Source organism: Bufo gargarizans, chromosome 5 (assembly GCF_014858855.1).
Source record: "Bufo gargarizans isolate SCDJY-AF-19 chromosome 5, ASM1485885v1, whole genome shotgun sequence".
NCBI classification, from domain to species: Eukaryota; Metazoa; Chordata; class Amphibia; order Anura; family Bufonidae; genus Bufo; species Bufo gargarizans.
The window spans coordinates 77,138,007-77,160,141 of NC_058084.1; positions in this window are offsets into that span (position 1 = coordinate 77,138,007).

The following is a 22,135-nucleotide window of genomic DNA, read 5'->3' on the forward strand; positions in this document are numbered from 1 at the left end:
GTGTCTGTTTTTAGGAGTGAAATAGCACAAGAGAAAACTAATGTACAGTCAGGTCCATAAATATTGGGACATCAACACAATTCTAAAAATTTTTGTTCTATACACCACCACAATGGATTTAAAATGAAACGAACAAGATGTGCTTTAACTGTAGACTGTCAGCTTTAATTTGAGGGTATTTACATCCAACAGGTGAACAGTGTAGGAATTACAACAGTTTGCATATGTGCCTCCCACTTGTTAAGGGACCAAAAGTAATGGGGTAATTGGCTTCTCAGCTGTTCCATGGCCAGGTGTGTGTTATTCCCCCATTATCCCAATTACAATGAGCAGATAAAAGGTCCAGAGCTTATTTCAAGTGTGCTATTTGCATTTGGAATCTGTCGCTGTCAACTCTCAAGATGAGATCCAAAGAGCTGTCACTATCAGTGAAGCAAGCCATCATTAGGCTGAAAAAACACAACAAACCCATCAGAGAGATAGCACAAACATTAGGCGTGGCCAAAACAACTGTATGGAACATTCTTAAAAAGAAGGAACGCATTGGTGAGCTCAGCAACACCAAAATACCCGGAAGACCACGGATAACAACTGTGGTGGATGACCGAAGAATTCTTTCCCTGGTGAAGAAAACACCCTCCACAACAGTTGGCCAGATCAAGAACACTCTCCAGGAGGTAGGTGTATGTGTGTCAAAGTCAACAATTAAGAGAAGACTTCACCAGAGTTAATACAGAGGGTTCACCACAAGATGTAAACCATTGGTGAACCTCAAAAACAGGAAGACCAGATTAGAGTTTGCCAAACGACATCTAAAAAAGCCTTCACAGTTCTGGAACAACATCCTATGGACAGATGAGACCAAGATCAACTTGTACCAGAGTGATGGGAAGAGAAGAGTATGGAGAAGGAAAGGAACTGCTCATGATCCTAAGCATACCACCTCATCAGTGAAGCATGGTGGTGTTAGTGTCATGGCGTGGGCATGTATGGCTGCCAATGGAACTAGTTCTCTTGTATTTATTGATGACTGCTGACAAAAGCAGCAGGAGGAATTCTGAAGTGTTTTGGGCAATATTATCTGCTCAAATTCAGCCAAATGCTTCAGAACTCATTGGACGGCGCTTCACAGTGCAGATGGACAATGACCCAAAGCATACTGCAAAAGCAACCAAAGAGTTTTTTAAGGGAAAGAAGTGGAATGTTATGCAATGGCCAAGTCAATCACCTGACCTGAATCCGATTGAGCATGCATTTCACTTGCTGAAGACAAAACTGAAGGAAAAATGCCCCAAAAACAAGCAGGAACTGAAGACAGTAGTAGTAGAGGCCTGGCAGAGCATCACCAGGGATGAAACCCAGCATCTGGTGATGTCTATGCGTTCCAGACTTCAGGCTGTAATTGACTGCAAAGGATTTGCAACTAAGTATTAAAAAGTGAAAGTTTGATTTATGATTATTATTCTGTCCCATTACTTTTGGTCCCTCAACAAGTGGGAGGCACATATGCAAACTGTTATAATTCCTACACCGTTCACCTGATTTGGATGTAAATACCCTCAAATTAAAGCTGACAGTCTGCAGTTAAAGCACATCCAGTTTGTTTCATTTCAAATCCATTGTGGTTGGATGCTTCACGAGGCTGTCATAGCAATCAATTGGAATTCTGCGATTTCACAGTGAGGGCTCTGATCGGAAGGCAGAGGCAGTCCCCTCTATCTAACTGCTCTAATGTCACTGTCACTATTGACCACACCCAGGGGCGTAGCTAAAGGCTCATGGGCCCTGGTGCAAGAGTTCAGCTTGGGCCCCTCTTCCCTCAGTGATTTGTTTGCAGGGGCAGAAAGCACATTGCCTTCATGCTATCTGAGGCAAAAATTGAAATTACCCCCCCATGCCGAATTCTTGACCTAACCACTTCCCTTCAGCCAGAGATGTAACTTGACCAGCATGCACTTTCTATAATACTGGTGTCTTCTTGTGTGGCACAAGGGTCTTTGGGCCCCCTCAGGCTCCTGGGCCCGGTAGCGACTACTACCTCTGCACACCCTATAGCTACGCCCCTGACCACACCATATGAGGAGTTAAATTATTGGGATTGGCGTTATTCGTGATCCAAGTGCTTCATGCACTTCTTGCACTCTGCTGATGTATTTTTAAGTCAGGGAGCAGGTATGGAGCAAGTGCAATGATGGGAAACTTTGATCGCGTCACCCAGTCATTTAACCCGTCAGTTGCCACGTTTAACGCTGATCACGGAATCTGTGACTCCCATTCAGCCTTTCAGGGGTAAAAAAAAAAAATACTTATACTCACCTCATCCACTTGCTTGTGGAGAGGCAGTCTGCTCCTGTCTTGATTTAAAAAAATCCTGCCAAAGGACCTGCGGCGAGCATGATGATCACGCTGGGTGTGTGATGATGTCATCACTGAAGATGTCACCATGCCTTCCAGCGTGATCATATGGTGATGGGATCAAGACTGGAGCGGATGGCCTCTCCACAAACAAATGGATGAGGTGAGTTTTTTTTCAGCCACTATTTTAGGAAAAAATTATTACCACAAAGCGTGAGGAAATTCGGCTTCGTGACAAATCACATTTTTCCTGAAATTTGGATCAAAGTCCATTTCAGATACTTAGGTTCGCTCATCACTAGTGTCCTCACCCAACGTGCAGCCCATACACCATGGAGCCACTTCAATAGCTATCTCTCTTGACTAACCTAAGCATTTATAAGCTGAGTGCGTATGTTTCTTCAGTGGGAAGAGTGGAAAAAGCCACTGCTAGACACCTCTGACAGCGGCTTATCTCCAAAGAGAACAATCAGTTTGGGTGCTTGATCCTTTTCCCCCCAGGCATCATCTGTCGAGGGAAAGTTAGGAGGCCTCCATGGTCCATACACATTAGACAGTGAGACTGTCTCACCAAAAATGTGGGTTAAGCCTAAGATAGTTATCAGAACCCAGCCAAGCAGACGTGGAGACTTATCTTAGCAATATGCCTTTACTTGTCCTCAATGGAGTAGACTCAGTGAAAGAAATTATCTAATCAAAAGGTGACAAAAGTCTGTTTTAATTTGTGACAGAAAACTATTGTACACGCTTTGGGCCAAACTTATGAATTATTTTTTGTTTTGTTAAGCAAGAAGGCATGGCCTTGTGTAGTACCCCAGACCTGGTGTTACTACAAATTGTTTATTGTTATGCATTGTATTTAACAGTTTGTTTCCTAGCTATTACTACCAGCAAGGAAGGTATGGCAAAGGTTGGCAGGAACAAGGTTAAACACCCTGTTTCTCCCCTCTAGTTAGGAGTAAGCTGGTCCTGCTTCCTGCCAAAAGAGGGGAGCTCCTGTGTACCTACAGTGTGGTGAGGACACAGCCTGCAGGGGCTTCTACTCCTGTTACAAATTTCTGTAGAGAGAAACATTACTAAATTGCCTCACTAAATCCTTGAGAAGATAAAGACAGCAGTGTGACCTGCTATATTCAGCTGCTACAGACCCTGCTGTGAAGTGAGGGAATACGGCTAAAGACACCCTCATCCCCAAACAACCACTAGGGCAGTATCACCTATGTGCTGAATGGAAATCAACCAACCTGCCTCAATATCCTTGCTGGTGCCAGAGAATACCTGCACTAAAGCTTGCTGCTACTGTATGTATTTTTAAGTTCTACATTGCATTAGAACTATGCATAGCAAAAAAGGACTTTGTTACTTTAAACTCTGGTCTCATTCTTTAGTGCTACAACTTTCACTGCAATGTACCCCAGGGAATGATGGTCTGAGGTAGGACACCGTGACATAACTACATTACATAAGGGCCTATACCACTCCCTTTCTCCAAATCGGCTACCATGGGGGCTTGCTGCACTAGTGCGAAGGGGTAAGGTCTGAGATAGAAGAATTTTCACCAAACAATGCGCCAAAGATTTAGTGCATAATTCTGGTGTAGAGTAAGCCAATTTATAGATGAATAGACTTATGGGGTAATGTATCAAGTCTGCTCCACCAGAAAAGTGCAGTTATTTTGCCTGTTTTGTCAATGGAGTAGGCATTTGGGCCATATTTATGACACATTTGCACCTTTTAAAAAAAAAAGTTTTGAGCCATGCCTGGCAGTTTTCATGTATTTAAAGGCAGCCAGGTATTTTCAGCTACATTTTTAGATAGATTTCAGATTGAAGTCACAAAAAAATTGCAGGTGTGCACCAGTCCCATGGTGGCATACTTTTATATTATACCTTTCTCATGGGGAGCGTTTCTATTGTTTTTTAAGTACTGATAGGTTCTGTCCCCTTTCTCTTTATATTGCTTTTAATATTCTGTATAATAAAGTTTACCTTGCAATGTAGTTGGTTAGAAAAGTACCCATCCCCCAATTTGCTGATAAGACCACATTCCTGAGTGATCTCAGAGATATGCATTATGAATAGAGTTGAGCGAACACCTGGATGTTCGGGTTCGAGAAGTTCGGCCGAACTTCCCGGAAATGTTCGGGTTCGGGATCCGAACCCGATCCGAACTTCGTCCCGAACCCGAACCCCATTGAAGTCAATGGGGACCCGAACTTTTCGGCACTAAAACGGCTGTAAAACAGCCCAGGAAAGGGCTAGAGGGCTGCAAAAGGCAGCAACATGTAGGTAAATCCCCTGCAAACAAATGTGGATAGGGAAATGAATTAAAATAAAAATTAAATAAATACAAATTAACCAAAATCAATTGGAGAGAGGTCCCATAGCAGAGAATCTGGCTTCCCGTCACCCACCACTGGAACAGTCCATTCTCAGATATTTAGGCCCCGGCACCCAGGCAGAGGAGAGAGGTCCTGTAACAGACAATCTGGCTTAATGTCAGCAGAGAATCAGTCTTCATGTCATAGCAGAGAATCAGGCTTCACGTCACCCACCACTGCAACAGTCCATTTTCATAAATTTAGGCCCAGCACCCAGGCAGAGGAGAGAGGTCCCGTAACAGACAATCTGGCTTCATGTCAGCAGAGAATTAGTCTGCATGTCATAGCAGAGAATGAGGCTTCACGTCAGCCACCACTGCAACAGTCCATTGGCATATATTTAGGCCCAGCACACAGGCAGAGGAGAGAGGTCCCGTAACAGACAATCTGGCTTCACGTCAGCAGAGAATTAGTCTGCATGTCATAGCAGAGAATGAGGCTTCACGTCAGCCACCACTGCAACAGTCCATTGGCATATATTTAGGCCCAGCACACAGGCAGAGGAGAGAGGTCCCGTAACAGAGGATCTGGCTTCATGTCAGCAGAGAATTAGTCTGCATGTCATAGCAGAGAATGAGGCTTCACATCAGCCACCACTGCAACAGTCCATTGGCATATATTTAGGCCCAGCACACAGGCAGAGGAGAGAGGTCCCGTAACAGAGGATCTGGCTTCACGTCAGCAGAGAATTAGTCTGCATGTCATAGCAGAGAATGAGGCTTCACGTCAGCCACCACTGCAACAGTCCATTGGCATATATTTAGGCCCAGCACACAGGCAGAGGAGAGAGGTCCCGTAACAGAGAATCTGTCTTCATGTCAGCAGAGAATTAGTCTGCATGTCATAGCAGAGAATGAGGCTTCACGTCAGCCACCACTGCAACAGTCCATTGGCATATATTTAGGCCCAGCACCCAGGCAGAGGAGAGAGGTCCCGTAACAGAGAATCTGGCTTCATGTCAGCAGAGAATCAGTCTGCATGTCATAGCAGAGAATGAGGCTTCACGTCAGCCACCACTGCAACAGTCCATTGGCATATATTTAGGCCCAGCACACAGGCAGAGGAGAGAGGTCCCGTAACAGAGGATCTGGCTTCATGTCAGCAGAGAATCAGTCTGCATGTCATAGCAGAAAATCAGGCTTCACGTCAGCCACCACTGCAACAGTCCATTGTCAGATATTTAGGCCCAGCACCCAGGCAGAGGAGAGAGGTCCCATAACAGAGAATCTGTCTTCATGTCAGCAGAGAATTAGTCTGCATGTCATAGCAGAGAATCAGGCTTCACGTCACCCAACATTGGAACAGTCCATTGGCATATATTTAGGCCCCGGCACCCAGACAGAGGAGAGGTTCATTCAACTTTGGGTAGCCTCGCAATATAATGGTAAAATGAAAATAAAAATAGGATTGAATGAGGAAGTGCCCTGGAGTCCAATAATATATGGTTATGGGTAGGTAGTTATTGTCTAATCTGGACAAGGGACGGACAGGTCCTGTGGGATCCATGCCTGGTTCATTTTTATGAACGTCAGCTTGTCCACATTGGCTGTAGACAGGCGGCTGCGTTTGTCTGTAATGACGCCCCCTGCCGTGCTGAATACACGTTCAGACAAAACGCTGGCCGCCGGGCAGGCCAGCACCTCCAAGGCATAAAAGGCTAGCTCTGGCCACGTGGACAATTTAGAGACCCAGAAGTTGAATGGGGCCGAACCATCAGTCAGTACGTGGAGGGGTGTGCACACGTACTGTTCCACCATGTTAGTGAAATGTTGCCTCCTGCTAACACGTTGCGTATCAGGTGGTGGTGCAGTTAGCTGTGGCGTGTTGACAAAAGTTTTCCACATCTCTGCCATGCTAACCCTGCCCTCAGAGGAGCTGGCCGTGACACAGCTGCCTTGGCGACCTCTTGCTCCTCCTCTGCCTTGGCCTTGGGCTTCCACTTGTTCCCCTGTGACATTTGGGAATGCTCTCAGTAGCGCGTCTACCAACGTGCGCTTGTACTTGCGCATCTTCCTATCACGCTCCAGTGCAGGAAGTAAGGTGGGCACATTGTCTTTGTAGCGTGGATCCAGCAGGGTGGCAACCCAGTAGTCCGCACAGGTTAAAATGTGGGCAACTCTGCTGTCGTTGCGCAGGCACTGCAGCATGTAGTCGCTCATGTGTGCCAGGCTGCCCAGGGGTAAGGACAAGCTGTCCTCTGTGGGAGGCGTATCGTCATTGTCCTGCCTTTCCCCCCAGCCACGCACCAGTGATGGACCCGAGCTGCGTTGGGTGCCACCCCGCTGTGACCATGCTTCATCCTCATCCTCCTCCACCTCCTCCTCATCCTCGTCCTCCTCGTCCTCCAGTAGTGGGCCCTGTCTGGCCACATTTGTACCTGGCCTCTGCTGTTGCCAAAAACCTCCCTCTGAAGTCACTTCGAAGAGACTGGCCTGAAAGTGCTAAAAATGACCCCTCTTCCTCCTCCTCCTCCTCCTGGGCCACCTCCTCTTCCATCATCGCCCTAAGTGTTTTCTCAAGGAGACATAGAAGTGGTATTGTAACGCTGATAACGGCGTCATCGCCACTGGCCATGTTGGTGGAGTACTCGAAACAGCGCAACAGGGCACACAGGACTCGCATGGAGGCCCAGTCATTGGTGGTGAAGTGGTGCTGTTCTGTAGTGCGACTGACCCGTGCGTGCTGCAGCTGAAACTCCACTATGGCCTGCTGCTGCTCGCACAGTCTGTCCAGCATGTGCAAGGTGGAGTTCCACCTGGTGGGCACGTTGCATATGAGGTGAGCGGGAAGGCCGAAGTTACGCTGTAGCGCAGACAGGCGAGCAGCAGCAGGATGTGAACGCCGGAAGCGCGAACAGACGGCCCGCACTTTATGCAGCAGCTCTGACATGTCGGGGTAGTTGTGAATGAACTTCTGCACCACCAAATTCAGCACATGCGCCAAGCAAGGGATGTGCGTCAAATTGGCTAGTCCCAGAGCTGCAACGAGATTTCGCCCATTATCACACACCACCAGGCCGGGCTTGAGGCTCACCGGCAGCAACCACTCGTCGGTCTGTTGTTCTATACCCCACCACAACTCCTGTGCGGTGTGGGGCCTGTCCCCCAAACATATGAGTTTCAGAATGGCCTGCTGACGTTTACCCCGGGCTGTGCTGAAGTTGGTGGTGAAGGTGTGTGGCTGACTGGATGAGCAGGTGGAAGAAGAGGAGGAGGAAGTCGAGAAGGAGGAGGTGGCAACAGGAGGCAAAGAATGTTGCCCTGCGATCCTTGGCGGCGGAAGGACGTGCGCTAAACAGCTCTCCGCCTGGGGCCCAGCTGCCACTACATTTACCCAGTGTGCAGTTAGGGAGATATAGCGTCCCTGGCCGTGCTTACTGGTCCACGTATCTGTGGTTAGGTGGACCTTGCTACAGATGGCGTTGCGCAGTGCACACTTGATTTTATCGGATACTTGGTTGTGCAGGGAAGGCACGGCTCTCTTGGAGAAGTAGTGGCGGCTGGAAACAACATACTGTGGGACAGCAAGCGACATGAGCTGTTTGAAGCTGTCTGTGTCCACCAGCCTAAATGACAGCATTTCATAGGCCAGTAGTTTAGAAATGCTGGCATTCAGGGCCAGGGATCGAGGGTGGCTAGGTGGGAATTTACGCTTTCTCTCAAATGTTTGTGAGATGGAGAGCTGAACGCTGCCGTGTGACATGGTTGAGACGCTTGGTGACGGAGGTGGTGTTGGTGGTACATCCCCTGTTTGCTGGGCGGCAGGTGCCAACGGTCCTCCAGAGGCAGAGGAAGAGGCCGAGGCGGCAGCAGCAGAAGAGGTAGCAGGGGGAGCCTGAGTGACTTCCTTGGTTTTAAGGTGTTTACTCCACTGCAGTTCATGCTTTGCATGCAGGTGCCTGGTCATGCAGGTTGTGCTCAGGTTCAGAACGTTAATGCCTCGCTTCAGGCTCTGATGGCACAGCGTGCAAACCACTCGGGTCTTGTCGTCAGCACATTGTTTGAAGTAGTGCCATGCCAGGGAACTCCTTGAAGCTGCCTTTGGGGTGCTCGGTCCCAGATGGCGGCGGTCAGTAGCAGGAGGAGTCTCTTGGCGGCGGGTGTTCTGCTTTTGCCCACTGCTCCCTCTTTTGCTACGCTGTTGGCTCGGTCTCACCACTGCCTCTTCCTCCGAACTGTGAAAGTCAGTGGCACGACCTTCATTCCATGTGGGGTCTAGGACCTCATCGTCCCCTGCATCGTCTTCCACCCAGTCTTGATCCCTGACCTCCTGTTCAGTCTGCACACTGCAGAAAGACGCAGCAGTTGGCACCTGTGTTTCGTCATCATCAGAGACATGCTGAGGTGGTATTCCCATGTCCTCATCATCAGGAAACATAAGTGGTTGTGCGTCAGTGCATTCTATGTCTTTCACCGCTGGGGAAGGGCTAGGTGGATGCCCTTGGGAAACCCTGCCAGCGGAGTCTTCAAACAGCATAAGAGACTGCTGCATAACTTGAGGCTGAGACAGTTTCCCTGGTATGCATGGGGGTGATGTGACAGACTGATGGGGTTGGTTTTCAAGCGCCATCTGTGCGCTTTCTGCAGAAGACTGGGTGGGAGATAATGTGAACGTGCTGGATCCACTGTCGGCCACCCAATTGACTAATGCCTGTACCTGCTCAGGCCTTACCATCCTTAGAACGGCATTGGGCCTCACCATATATCGCTGTAAATTCTGGCGGCTACTGGGACCTGAGGTAGTTGGTACACTAGGACGTGTGGATGTGGCAGAACGGCCACGTCCTCTCCCAGCACCAGAGGGTCCACTAACACCACCACGACCATGTCCACGTCCGCGTCCCTTACTAGATGTTTTCCTCATTGTTATGGTTCACCACAACAACAAAAATATTATTTGGCCCAATGTATTGTATTCAAATTCAGCGGGATATAAATTTGAGGCCTAGTATTTAGGCGCTGGGTGACCGGTATGGATTTAGTGACAGAATTAGACTTGGAAATGCACAGTAGCGTGTGTGTGAAGTTATTCTGAATGACCCTATGTGCACCTTGAATATTATATACCCTTTTAGGGATAGATTTCAAATAGCTCTGATATAGCAGAAACCACTAAATTATGAAATTGCTAAATTGGGAATTGTATTTCAACCCTGAACAAAAAATGTGCTTTGACGGACACTAAATAACTTGCCCAGCCACAACAGTACAGCGGTAACGACAGATTTAGCAGGATATAAATTTGAGGCCTAGTATTTAGGCGCTGGGTGACCGGTATGGATTTAGTGACAGAATTAGACTGGGATATGGCCAAAAAATAACCACACTATTGCTGGTTAAATGCACTTGGTGTGACAGCTTGACCAACCACAATACTGAGGGTTAAATGCACTTGGTGACGGGCGCAGCTTGCCCCTGATGTAGTATATGGCTAAAAAATGAACAGACTATTGCTGGTTAAATGCACTTGGTGTGACAGCTTCACCCTGATGTAGGCTTTAGCCAAAAAACAACCACACCATTGAGGGTTAAATGCACTTGGTGACAGGCGCAGCTTGCCCCTGATGTAGTATATGGCCAAAAAATGAACAGACTATTGCTGGTTAAATGCACTTGGTGTGACAGCTTGACCAACCACACTACTGAGGGTTAAATGCACTTGGTGACGGGCGCAGCTTGCCCCTGATGTAGTATATGGCCAAAAAATGAACAGACTATTGCTGGTTAAATGCACTTGGTGTGACAGCTTGACCAACCACACTACTGAGGGTTAAATGCACTTGGTGACGGGCGCAGCTTGCCCCTGATGTAGTATATGGCCAAAAAATGAACAGACTATTGCTGGTTAAATGCACTTGGTGTGACAGCTTGACCAACCACACTACTGAGGGTTAAATGCACTTGGTGACTGGCGCAGCTTGCCCCTGATGTAGTATATGGCCAAAAAATTAACAGACTATTGCTGGTTAAATGCACTTGGTGTGACAGCTTCACCCTGATGTAGGCTTTAGCCAAAAAACAACCACACCATTGAGGGTTAAATGCACTTGGTGACAGGCGCAGCTTGCCCCTGATGTAGTATATGGCCAAAAAATGAACAGACTATTGCTGGTTAAATGCACTTGGTGACGGGCGCAGCTTGCCCCTGATGTAGTATATGGCCAAAAAATAAACAGACTATTGCTGGTTAAATGCACTTGGTGTGACAGCTTCACCCTGATGTAGGCTTTAGCAAAAAAATAACCACACCATTGAGGGTTAAATGCACTTGGTGACGGGCGCAGCTTGCCCCTGATGTAGTATATGGCCAAAAAATAAACAGACTATTGCTGGTTAAATGCACTTGGTGTGACAGCTTCACCCTGATGTAGGCTTTAGCCAAAAAACAACCACACCATTGAGGGTTAAATGCACTTGGTCGCAGCACCGCACAAGACACAAAATGGCCGCCGATCACCCCAGAAAAAAGTGACTGACAAACGGTCTGGGCAGCCTAAAAACAGTGAGCATTTGAATTTCAGCAGCTCAATGATGCACAGCTGCAGATCGATCGATTAATCAAGTCCTTTGGAGGAGTTAATCTGCCTAATCTCGCCCTACTGTCGCAGCCGCAACCTCTCCCTACGCTAATCAGAGCAGAGTGACGGGCGGCGCTATGTGACTCCAGCTTAAATAGAGGCTGGGTCACATGGTGCTCTGGCCAATCACAGCCATGCCAATAGTAGGCATGGCTGTGACGGCCTCTTGGGGCAAGTAGTATGACGCTTGTTGATTGGCTGCTTTGCAGCCTTTCAAAAAGCGCCAAGAAAGCGTCACAAAAGCGCCAAGAAAGCGACGAACACCGAACCCGAACCCGGACTTTTACGAAAATGTCCGGGTTCGGGTCCGTGTCACGGACACCCCAAAATTCGGTACGAACCCGAACTATACAGTTCGAGTTCGCTCATCCCTAATTATGAACACTGGAGGAGGGGCTGATGGGAAAAACTGGTTAGCACACATACATTTGGGAGATTCCACCTAGAAATTCATCCAAGGTAGGATGTATTGATTTGCCCTATCTCTTGTACACCCTGCGGTGTCGGTCATGTGTTATAATGTGGTAGATAGACATGTTTTATAGCTAGTGTTGATTGAGCACCATAGTGCTCATGCCAAACACATCGGGATGTTCGGGTGCTCGACCGAGCACCCGAGTATAATGGAAGTCCAAGGGAGAACCCGAGCATTAAGTCAGGAACCCACCTCTCTGAAGAAGGGAGGGTGCCTGGTTCATAGGAAAATGTCATAAATTGATGGAAACACCACCGAAATGGTTCTGGAACAGCTTGGGGAGGATGTCTGGATGCATCTTGTACTTGCAGGTCGCTGCTGGGAATGATGTTGTGCGAATAGTACGCCACTTATACAGATTTACAATAATATGCACAAAACTGAAAAAAAAAAATTTAGAGGAAAAATTGATAGGAAACATTTTTTTCTATATATTTACATGTATATAAAGTGCAAGTGCTGCCAAAAATTACAAGGAAGAGGCACTCCGATACAAGCTGTATATCACATAAAGAAGGGCCTCATTTACATTGTGGTACAATTGTTCATGTAGTGGGACAAGGAACTGGCACTCCAATACACCCTTTGTTACACAAAAAGGAGGGCATCATACACAACTTTAAAAAATTATGATTAATGGCCTGCTGGTGACCCTCAAAAACATTTGGAGCAAAGTCCTGCTGATCTGACCATCTAAAACATTATGGGCGAGGGGCTGCTGCCGCTTTGGTAGCTCTAGATAACCTGTGGGCGATCGCACGTCCCAGTAATGGCGACAATCCATTCAGATGTCTGCCCTATCAACTTTCGATGTTATTTTTAGCCCAAACCATGTAGACCATGGGTAACGGGGGAATCATGGTTCGATTCTGGAGACTGAGCCTGAGAAACAGCTATGGCTACCACATCCAAGCAAGGGAGCAAATTACCTATTAGGTATAATTAGGTGAGGGCCTGCAGGTAAACTGACCCTGTAAAAGATTTTAGGTGCGGGCCTGCTGGTGAGCCGACCCTGCAAAAGAGAAAAGAGTTTAGGTGTGGGCCTGCAGGTGAACTGACCCTCTAAAACAATATATGTGAGGGCCTTCAGATGAGCTGACCATATAAAAGATTTGAGGCATGGGCCTGCTGGTAAGCTGACCCTGTAAAAGATTTTATGTGCGGGCCAGCAAGTCAGCTGACCCTCTAAAAAATTAAATGCAAGGGCCTTCAGGTGAGCTGACCCTGTAAAAGATTTGAGGTGCGGGCCTGGTGGTGAGCTGACCCTGTAAAAGATTTGAGGTGCGGGCCTGCTGGTGAGCTGACCCTGTAAAAGATTTGAGGTGCGGGCCTGCTGGTGAGCTGACCCTTTAAAATATTTTATGTGTGGGCCTGTTGGTGAGCTGACCCTCTAAAATATTATATGCAAGGGCCTGCAGCTGAGCTGACCCTCTAAAAAATTATATGCAAGGGCCTGCATGTGAGCTTACACTGTAAAACATTATATGCGAAGGGCATATATGCAAGGGCATTATATGTGACGAATAAGCATGTTGATATGATGGAAGAGGAGGAGGAGGATGAGAAAAGGAAGATTTAACCATATACTCTTTTTTGTGGTGGAAGGGGTGCATGGGAATACAGTGTATTCAGTACATTATAAACAACACATTTAAAGTGCCTTTATATTTAGCCGCTTTCCTCTGGTGGAGTCAGAAGTCATGGTCAATCCAGGTCTTGTTCATTTTTATAAGAGTAAACCTGTCAGCATTTTTAGTTGACAAAATGCTGGCGGCAGGGCAGGCCAGCACCTCCAAGACATAGAACGCCAGTTCATGGCATGTGTCCAGCTTGGACACCCAGTAGTTGTAAGGCACTGAGGGATCATTGAGGATGTTGACACGGTCTGCTATGTACTCCTTCACCATCTTCAAACATTTTTCCCTCCTTGTGACACTAGGCCGCGTATCAGGGTAAGGGTGCTGGCGGGGTGTCATGAAACTGTCCTAGGCTTTGAAGAGTGTTTCCCTGCCTCTTTTGGAACTGCTGTGTGTTCCACTAGTCTCCCCTCCTCGGTTGGCCAAGGAACTACGGACTCTGCCGCCAGCGTTGTCAGATGGAAATTTTTGAAGCAATGTTTCAACAAAGATCATCCGGTATTGCACCGTTTTGCTTGTCCTCTCCACTAGAGGAATGAGAGATGAGAAGTTCTCTTTGTAGCGGGGGTCGAGAAGGGTGAACAACCAGTAATCTGTGTTGTCTAAAATGCGTATAACTAGCCGGTCGTGGGAAAGGCAGCCTAACATGTGTCAGTCATGTGTGCCAGAGTACCAACAGGCAAGACTTCGCTGTTGTCATCAGGAGGATCACGCTCAATCTCCTCATCCTCTTCCTCCTCTTCTGCCCACCCACGCAGAACAGATGGAATTAAACTCCCATGGGTACAACCCTTTGTAGCGGAGGCAACCGTCTCCTGCTCCTCCTCCTCCTTTTCATCATCATCATCCAATTCACGCTGAGAAGACGAACTGAGGGTGGTCTGGCTATCACCCTGTGTAATGTCTTCCCCCATTTTCACCTTTTCCACATTCAAAGAGTCTTCCTTAATTGTGAGCAGCGAGCGTTTGAGTTGACACAGAAGTGGGATGGTTACGCTGTTAATATCGTTATCGCTGCTCACCATCTGTGTTGATTCCTCAAAGTTTCTTAAAACCTCACAGAGGTCAGACATCCATGGCCACTCCTTGCTTGTGAATAGCAGAAGCTGACTGGAAAGGCGATGACCATGTTGCAGCTGGTATTCCACTACTGCCCTGTGCTGCTCACAAAGCCTAGCCAAAATGTGGAACGTGGAGTTTCAGCGCATGCTCATGTCGCACAACAGCCGGTGAGCTGTCAATTTTAAGTGCTGCTGCAGCATTGACATACCAGCTGAAGCTGTTGGTGACTTGCAGAAATGTACACACACGCAGCGCACCTTGACCAGTAGCTCAGGCAAATTGGGGTAGGTTTTGAGAAACCACTGAACCACAAGGTTGAACACGTGGGCTAGGCTTGGGAGCTTGCCGAGCTCCAAAGCCACCACCAAGTTACGGCCATTATCAGACATAACCATGCCTGGTTCTAGGTTGAGTGGCGAGAGCCACAGCTCAGTTTGGTCTCTTATCCCCTGCCACAGCTCTAAAGTGTGCTGTTTGTCCTCTAAGCATATCAGCTTCAGCTCGGCCTGTTGCCGATTCCCCACTGCGGTGCTACACTGCTTCCAGCTACCAACTGATGACTGACTAGTGCTGCATGTGGATAATTTGGAGGTGGAAGTGGAGGAGGAGGCGGAGGAGGAGAAGTGGGGGTTGGAGCCACTAACGTAGGTGCTGGCAGAAACACTGATCGACATAGGACCCGCAATCCTTGGTGTCGGTAGCACCTGTGCCATCCCAGGGTACGACTCGCTCCCGGCCTCCACAATGTTCACCCAGTGTGCTGTAAAGGAAATGTGGCATCCCCGGCCGAATGCACTTGTCCATGGTTAAGTTGACCATCCCAGTAACTACGTTGGTCAGGGCACGTGTGATGTTACATGACACATGTTGGTGTAAGGCGGGCACAGCACACCTTGAAAAATAGTGGTGGCTGGGGACTGCGTAACAAGGGGCCGACATCAGGCTGCGGAAGGCCTCAGTGTTAACAATCCTGAATGGCAACATTTCCAGGGCCAGTAATTTGGAAAGTTGCGCATTTAGTGCTATGTCCTGTGGGTGGGTGGCTTGGTATTTGCGCTTGCGTTCAAATGCCTGGGGTAAGGACATTTGTATGCTGTGCTGGGACACGGAAGTGGATGTGGTCGCTGATGGTGCTTGAGAAGTCCAGGTGCAGGGCGGGATGAATCCAAGCCTGCACCTTCGACAGGGGATTGGCCAGCACGTAACACAGGGGAAGAGGAGGCAGTGGTGTGACTCGCAGACACAGATTGTGGAGGTGTTCGTCCCACTTATTACGCTGCTTGGATGCCATGTGCCGGATCATGCTGGTAGTAAAGTTGTCAGGTCATTTTCATATGGCACAGGTTGCAAACTACTATTCTTTTATCGTCCGCACTTTCCTCAAAACAGTGCCATGTACTGCTGTCCTTGCTCTGCTTTCCACCTTCCCAGCTTGGGTCAGTGACCTCATCGTCCACCATATCCTCTTCCACTTCCTCACTCTGATCATCCTCCTGATTTGTTGACCTAACCACAACCTCAGTGATTGACAACTGTGTCTCATCCTCTTCATCAACGTCTTGAGACAGTAATTGCGGTTGACTCATTGGCAATTGTGTCTCATCATAATCCACCTCATTAAACACTAATTTCCATTCCCCACCGTCATGTTCTTGTGACTGTAAATGTTTAAAAGGTTGGGAATCAGGGCACAAGATCTCATGTCCCTCTTCAAGCGTGCTTGGCGAGAGGGCCAAATCAAGTAATGGCGATGAAAAGAGGTCCTCGGAATATCCAAAAGTGGGATCACTTGTTTGGCCAGACTGAAAAGATGGGAGGAAGGAGGTTCAGGGTGAGGATTGTGTTGACCAGACTCCTGGCTACTGAGACTGGACTTGGTGTAAGACAGGGTGGTCCTTAACCGACTGGAAGCATTATCTGCTGGAATTCAACCGACCACCTGGTCGCACTGGTTTGACTTCAAGAGTGGTGTCCTGTGCCGCCCTGAAAACTGGGACATGAAGCTAGAGATCTTGGATGATTGTTTTACTTGTGCTCTGGTAGCAGGCACTGTTTCTTTGCACCCAGGGCCACGACCTCTGTGTGCACCATGAGCAACACGGCCACTTCCCTGTCCCTTAAGGCTTGCCTTCTTCATTTTAAATGTGATATATGCTTGAAAGTATGTCACACGTACAGTAGCGTAGGCTTTGCAAGTGTATGTGCAAAAAAATTTACAAAGGTAATTGTGATGAGGAAACTGTCACAGTTCACAGTATCTATGGAAAAAGTGTACTGGATGTCACTGATATTTTAGGGATGCGCACACTTTAAACAGGAGATGTGGCGCGGATAATTTAACTGTCCGAAGCGGACACTGTCTATGGAAAAAGTGCACTGGATGTCACTGATATTTTAGGGATGTGCACACTTTAAACAGGAGAGGTGGCATAGATAATTTTACCGTCTACGGAAAAAGTGTACTGGTGTCACGATCAGTGTGGGGGAAAACTCCACACTAAACACAGGAGGGAAGGGGGACAGTAACTGGGCCTGGAAACTAGGGAAGGGACAGGTCACCTCCTAAACAACCCTAATCTGGGCCCTAACTACCTATCCATATGAATAGACCTTGAAGGTAGGAATATTCATATGCTGTATACCTAGGCTCTTATATCCCTATGTGCCCTGGAATGAGGTTAGGACCAGAGACTAGGGATGAGCGAACTCGAACTGTATAGTTCGGGTTCGTACCGAATTTTGGGGTGTCCGTGACACGGACCCGAACCCGGACATTTTCGTAAAAGTCCGGGTTCGGGTTCGGTGTTCGTCGCTTTCTTGGCGCTTTTGTGACGCTTTCTTGGCGCTTTTTGAAAGGCTGCAAAGCAGCCAATCAACAAGCGTCATACTACTTGCCCCAAGAGGCCATCACAGCCATGCCTACTATTGGCATGGCTGTGATTGGCCAGAGCACCATGTGACCCAGCCTCTATTTAAGCTGGAGTCACATAGCGCCGCCCGTCACTCTGCTCTGATTAGCGTAGGGAGAGGTTGCGGCTGCGACAGTAGGGCGAGATTAGGCAGATTAACTCCTCCAAAGGACTTGATTAACTGATCGATCTGCAGCTGTGGATCATTGAGCTGCTGATCCTCAATTGCTCACTGTTTTTAGGCTGCCCAGACCGTTTGTCAGTCACATTTTTCTGGGGTGATCGGCGGCCATTTTGTGTCTTGTGGTGCGCCAGCACAAGCTGCGACCAAGTGCATTTAACCCTCAATGGTGTGGTTGTTTTTTGGCTAAAGCCTACATCAGGGTGAAGCTGTCACACCAAGTGCATTTAACCAGCAATAGTCTGTTTATTTTTTGGCCATATACTACATCAGGGGCAAGCTGCGCCTGTCACCAAGTGCATTTAACCCTCAATGGTGCGTTTGTTTTTTGGCTAAAGCCTACATCAGGGTGAAGCTGTCACACCAAGTGCATTTAACCAGCAATAGTCTGTTTATTTTTTGGCCATATACTACATCAGGGGCAAGCTGCGCCCGTCACCAAGTGCATTTAACCCTCAGTAGTGTGGTTGGTCAAGCTATCACACCAAGTGCATTTAACCAGCAATAGTCTGTTCATTTTTTGGCCATATACTAAATCAGGGGCAAGCTGCGCCCGTCACCAAGTGCATTTAACCAGCAATAGTCTGTTCGTTTTTTGGCCATATACTACATCAGGGGCAAGCTGCGCCCGTCACCAAGTGCATTTAACCCTCAGTAGTGTGGTTGGTCAAGCTGTGACACCAAGTGCATTTAACCAGCAATAGTCTGTTCATTTTTTGGCCATATACTACATCAGGGGCAAGCTGCGCCCATCACCAAGTGCATTTAACCAGCAATAGTGTGGTTATTTTTTGGCCATATCCCAGTCTAATTCTGTCACTAAATCCATACCGGTCACCCAGCGCCTAAATACTAGGCCTCAAATTTATATCCCGCTAAATCTCTCGTTACCGCTGTCCTGTTGTGGCTGGGAAAGTTATTTAGTGTCCGTCAAAGCACATTTTTTGTTCTGGGTTGAAATACAATTCCCAATTTAGCAATTTAAAAATTTAGTGGTTTCTGCTGTATCAGAGCTATTTGAAATCTATCCCTAAAAGGGTATATAATATTCAAGGTGCACATAGGGACATTCAGAATAACTTCACACACCCGCTACTGTGCATTTCCAAGTCTAATTCTGTCACTAAACCCATACCTGTCACCCAGCGCCTAAATACTAGGCCTCAAATTCATATCCAGCTAAATCTGTCGTTAGTGCTGTAGCTGGGCGAGTTATTTAGTGTCCGTTCAAGCACATTTCTTGTTCTGGGTTGAAATACAATTCCCAATTTAGCAATTTCATAATTTAGTGGTTTCTGCTATATCAGAGCTATTTGAAATCTATCCCTAAAAGGGTAGATCATATTGAAGGTGCACATAGGGACATTCAGAATAACTTCACACACCCGCTACTGTGCATTTCCAAGTCTAATTCTGTCACTAAACCCATACCTGTCACCCAGCGCCTAAATACTAGGCCTCAAATTTATATCCAGCTAAATCTGTCCTTAGTGCTGTAGCTGGGCGAGTTATTTAGTGTCCGTTCAAGCACATTTCTTGTTCTGGGTTGAAATACAATTCCCAATTTAGCAATTTCATAATTTAGTGGTTTCTGCTATATCAGAGCTATTTGAAATCTATCCCTAAAAGGGTATATAATATTCAAGGTGCACATTGGGTCATTCAGAATAACTTCACACACACCCGCTACTGTGTATTTCCAAGTCTAATTCTGTCACTAAACCCATACCTGTCACCCAGCGCCTAAATACTAGGCCTCAAATTTATATCCAGCTAAATCTGTCCTTAGTGCTGTAGCTGGGCGAGTTATTTAGTGTCCGTTCAAGCACATTTCTTGTTCTGGGTTGAAATACAATTCCCAATTTAGCAATTTCATAATTTAGTGGTTTCTGCTATATCAGAGCTATTTGAAATCTATCCCTAAAAGGGTAGATCATATTGAAGGTGCACATAGGGACATTCAGAATAACTTCACACACCCGCTACTGTGCATTTCCAAGTCTAATTCTGTCACTAAACCCATACCTGTCACCCAGCGCCTAAATACTAGGCCTCAAATTCATATCCAGCTAAATCTGTCGTTAGTGCTGTAGCTGGGCGAGTTATTTAGTGTCCGTTCAAGCACATTTCTTGTTCTGGGTTGAAATACAATTCCCAATTTAGCAATTTCATAATTTAGTGGTTTCTGCTATATCAGAGCTATTTGAAATCTATCCCTAAAAGGGTAGATCATATTGAAGGTGCACATAGGGACATTCAGAATAACTTCACACACCCGCTACTGTGCATTTCCAAGTCTAATTCTGTCACTAAACCCATACCTGTCACCCAGCGCCTAAATACTAGGCCTCAAATTTATATCCAGCTAAATCTGTCCTTAGTGCTGTAGCTGGGCGAGTTATTTAGTGTCCGTTCAAGCACATTTCTTGTTCTGGGTTGAAATACAATTCCCAATTTAGCAATTTCATAATTTAGTGGTTTCTGCTATATCAGAGCTATTTGAAATCTATCCCTAAAAGGGTATATAATATTCAAGGTGCACATTGGGTCATTCAGAATAACTTCACACACACCCGCTACTGTGTATTTCCAAGTCTAATTCTGTCACTAAACCCATACCTGTCACCCAGCGCCTAAATACTAGGCCTCAAATTTATATCCAGCTAAATCTGTCCTTAGTGCTGTAGCTGGGCGAGTTATTTAGTGTCCGTTCAAGCACATTTCTTGTTCTGGGTTGAAATACAATTCCCAATTTAGCAATTTCATAATTTAGTGGTTTCTGCTATATCAGAGCTATTTGAAATCTATCCCTAAAAGGGTAGATCATATTGAAGGTGCACATAGGGACATTCAGAATAACTTCACACACCCGCTACTGTGCATTTCCAAGTCTAATTCTGTCACTAAACCCATACCTGTCACCCAGCGCCTAAATACTAGGCCTCAAATTCATATCCAGCTAAATCTGTCGTTAGTGCTGTAGCTGGGCGAGTTATTTAGTGTCCGTTCAAGCACATTTCTTGTTCTGGGTTGAAATACAATTCCCAATTTAGCAATTTCATAATTTAGTGGTTTCTGCTATATCAGAGCTATTTGAAATCTATCCCTAAAAGGGTAGATCATATTGAAGGTGCACATAGGGACATTCAGAATAACTTCACACACCCGCTACTGTGCATTTCCAAGTCTAATTCTGTCACTAAACCCATACCTGTCACCCAGCGCCTAAATACTAGGCCTCAAATTTATATCCAGCTAAATCTGTCCTTAGTGCTGTAGCTGGGCGAGTTATTTAGTGTCCGTTCAAGCACATTTTTTGTTCTGGGTTGAAATACAATTCCCAATTTAGCAATTTCATAATTTAGTGGTTTCTGCTATATCAGAGCTATTTGAAATCTATCCCTAAAAGGGTAGATCATATTGAAGGTGCACATAGGGACATTCAGAATAACTTCACACACCCGCTACTGTGTATTTCTAAGTCTAATTCTGTCACTAAACCCATACCTGTCACCCAGCGCCTAAATACTAGGCCTCAAATTTATATCCTGCTAAATCTCTCGTTAACGCTGTCCTGTTGTGGCTGGGAAAGTTATTTAGTGTCCGTCAAAGCACATTTTTTGTTCTGGGTTGAAATACAATTCCCAATTTAGCAATTTCATAATTTAGTGGTTTCTGCTATATCAGAGCTATTTGAAATCTATCCCTAAAAGGGTATATAATATTCAAGGTGCACATTGGGTCATTCAGAATAACTTCACACACACACGCTTCTGTGCATTTCCAAGTCTAATTCTGTCACTAAATCCATACCGGTCACCCAGCGCCTAAATACTAGGCCTCAAATTTATATCCCGCTGAATTTGAATACAATACATTGGGCCAAATAATATATTTGTTGTTGTGGTGAACCATAACAATGAGAAAAACATCTAGTAAGGGACGCGGACGTGGACGTGGACATGGTCGTGGTGGTGTTAGTGGACCCTCTGGTGCTGGGAGAGGACGTGGCCGTTCTGCCACATCCACACGTCCTAGTGTACCAACTACCTCAGGTCCCAGTAGCCGCCAGAATTTACAGCGATATATGGTGGGGCCCAATGCCGTTCTAAGGATGGTAAGGCCTGAGCAGGTACAGGCATTAGTCAATTGGGTGGCCGACAGTGGATCCAGCACGTTCACATTATCTCCCACCCAGTCTTCTGCAGAAAGCGCACAGATGGCGCCTGAAAACCAACCCCATCAGTCTGTCACATCACCCCCATGCATACCAGGGAAACTGTCTCAGCCTCAAGTTATGCAGCAGTCTCTTATGCTGTTTGAAGACTCCGCTGGCAGGGTTTCCCAAGGGCATCCACCTAGCCCTTCCCCAGCGGTGAAAGACATAGAATGCACTGACGCACAACCACTTATGTTTCCTGATGATGAGGACATGGGAATACCACCTCAGCATGTCTCTGATGATGACGAAACACAGGTGCCAACTGCTGCGTCTTTCTGCAGTGTGCAGACTGAACAGGAGGTCAGGGATCAAGACTGGGTGGAAGACGATGCAGGGG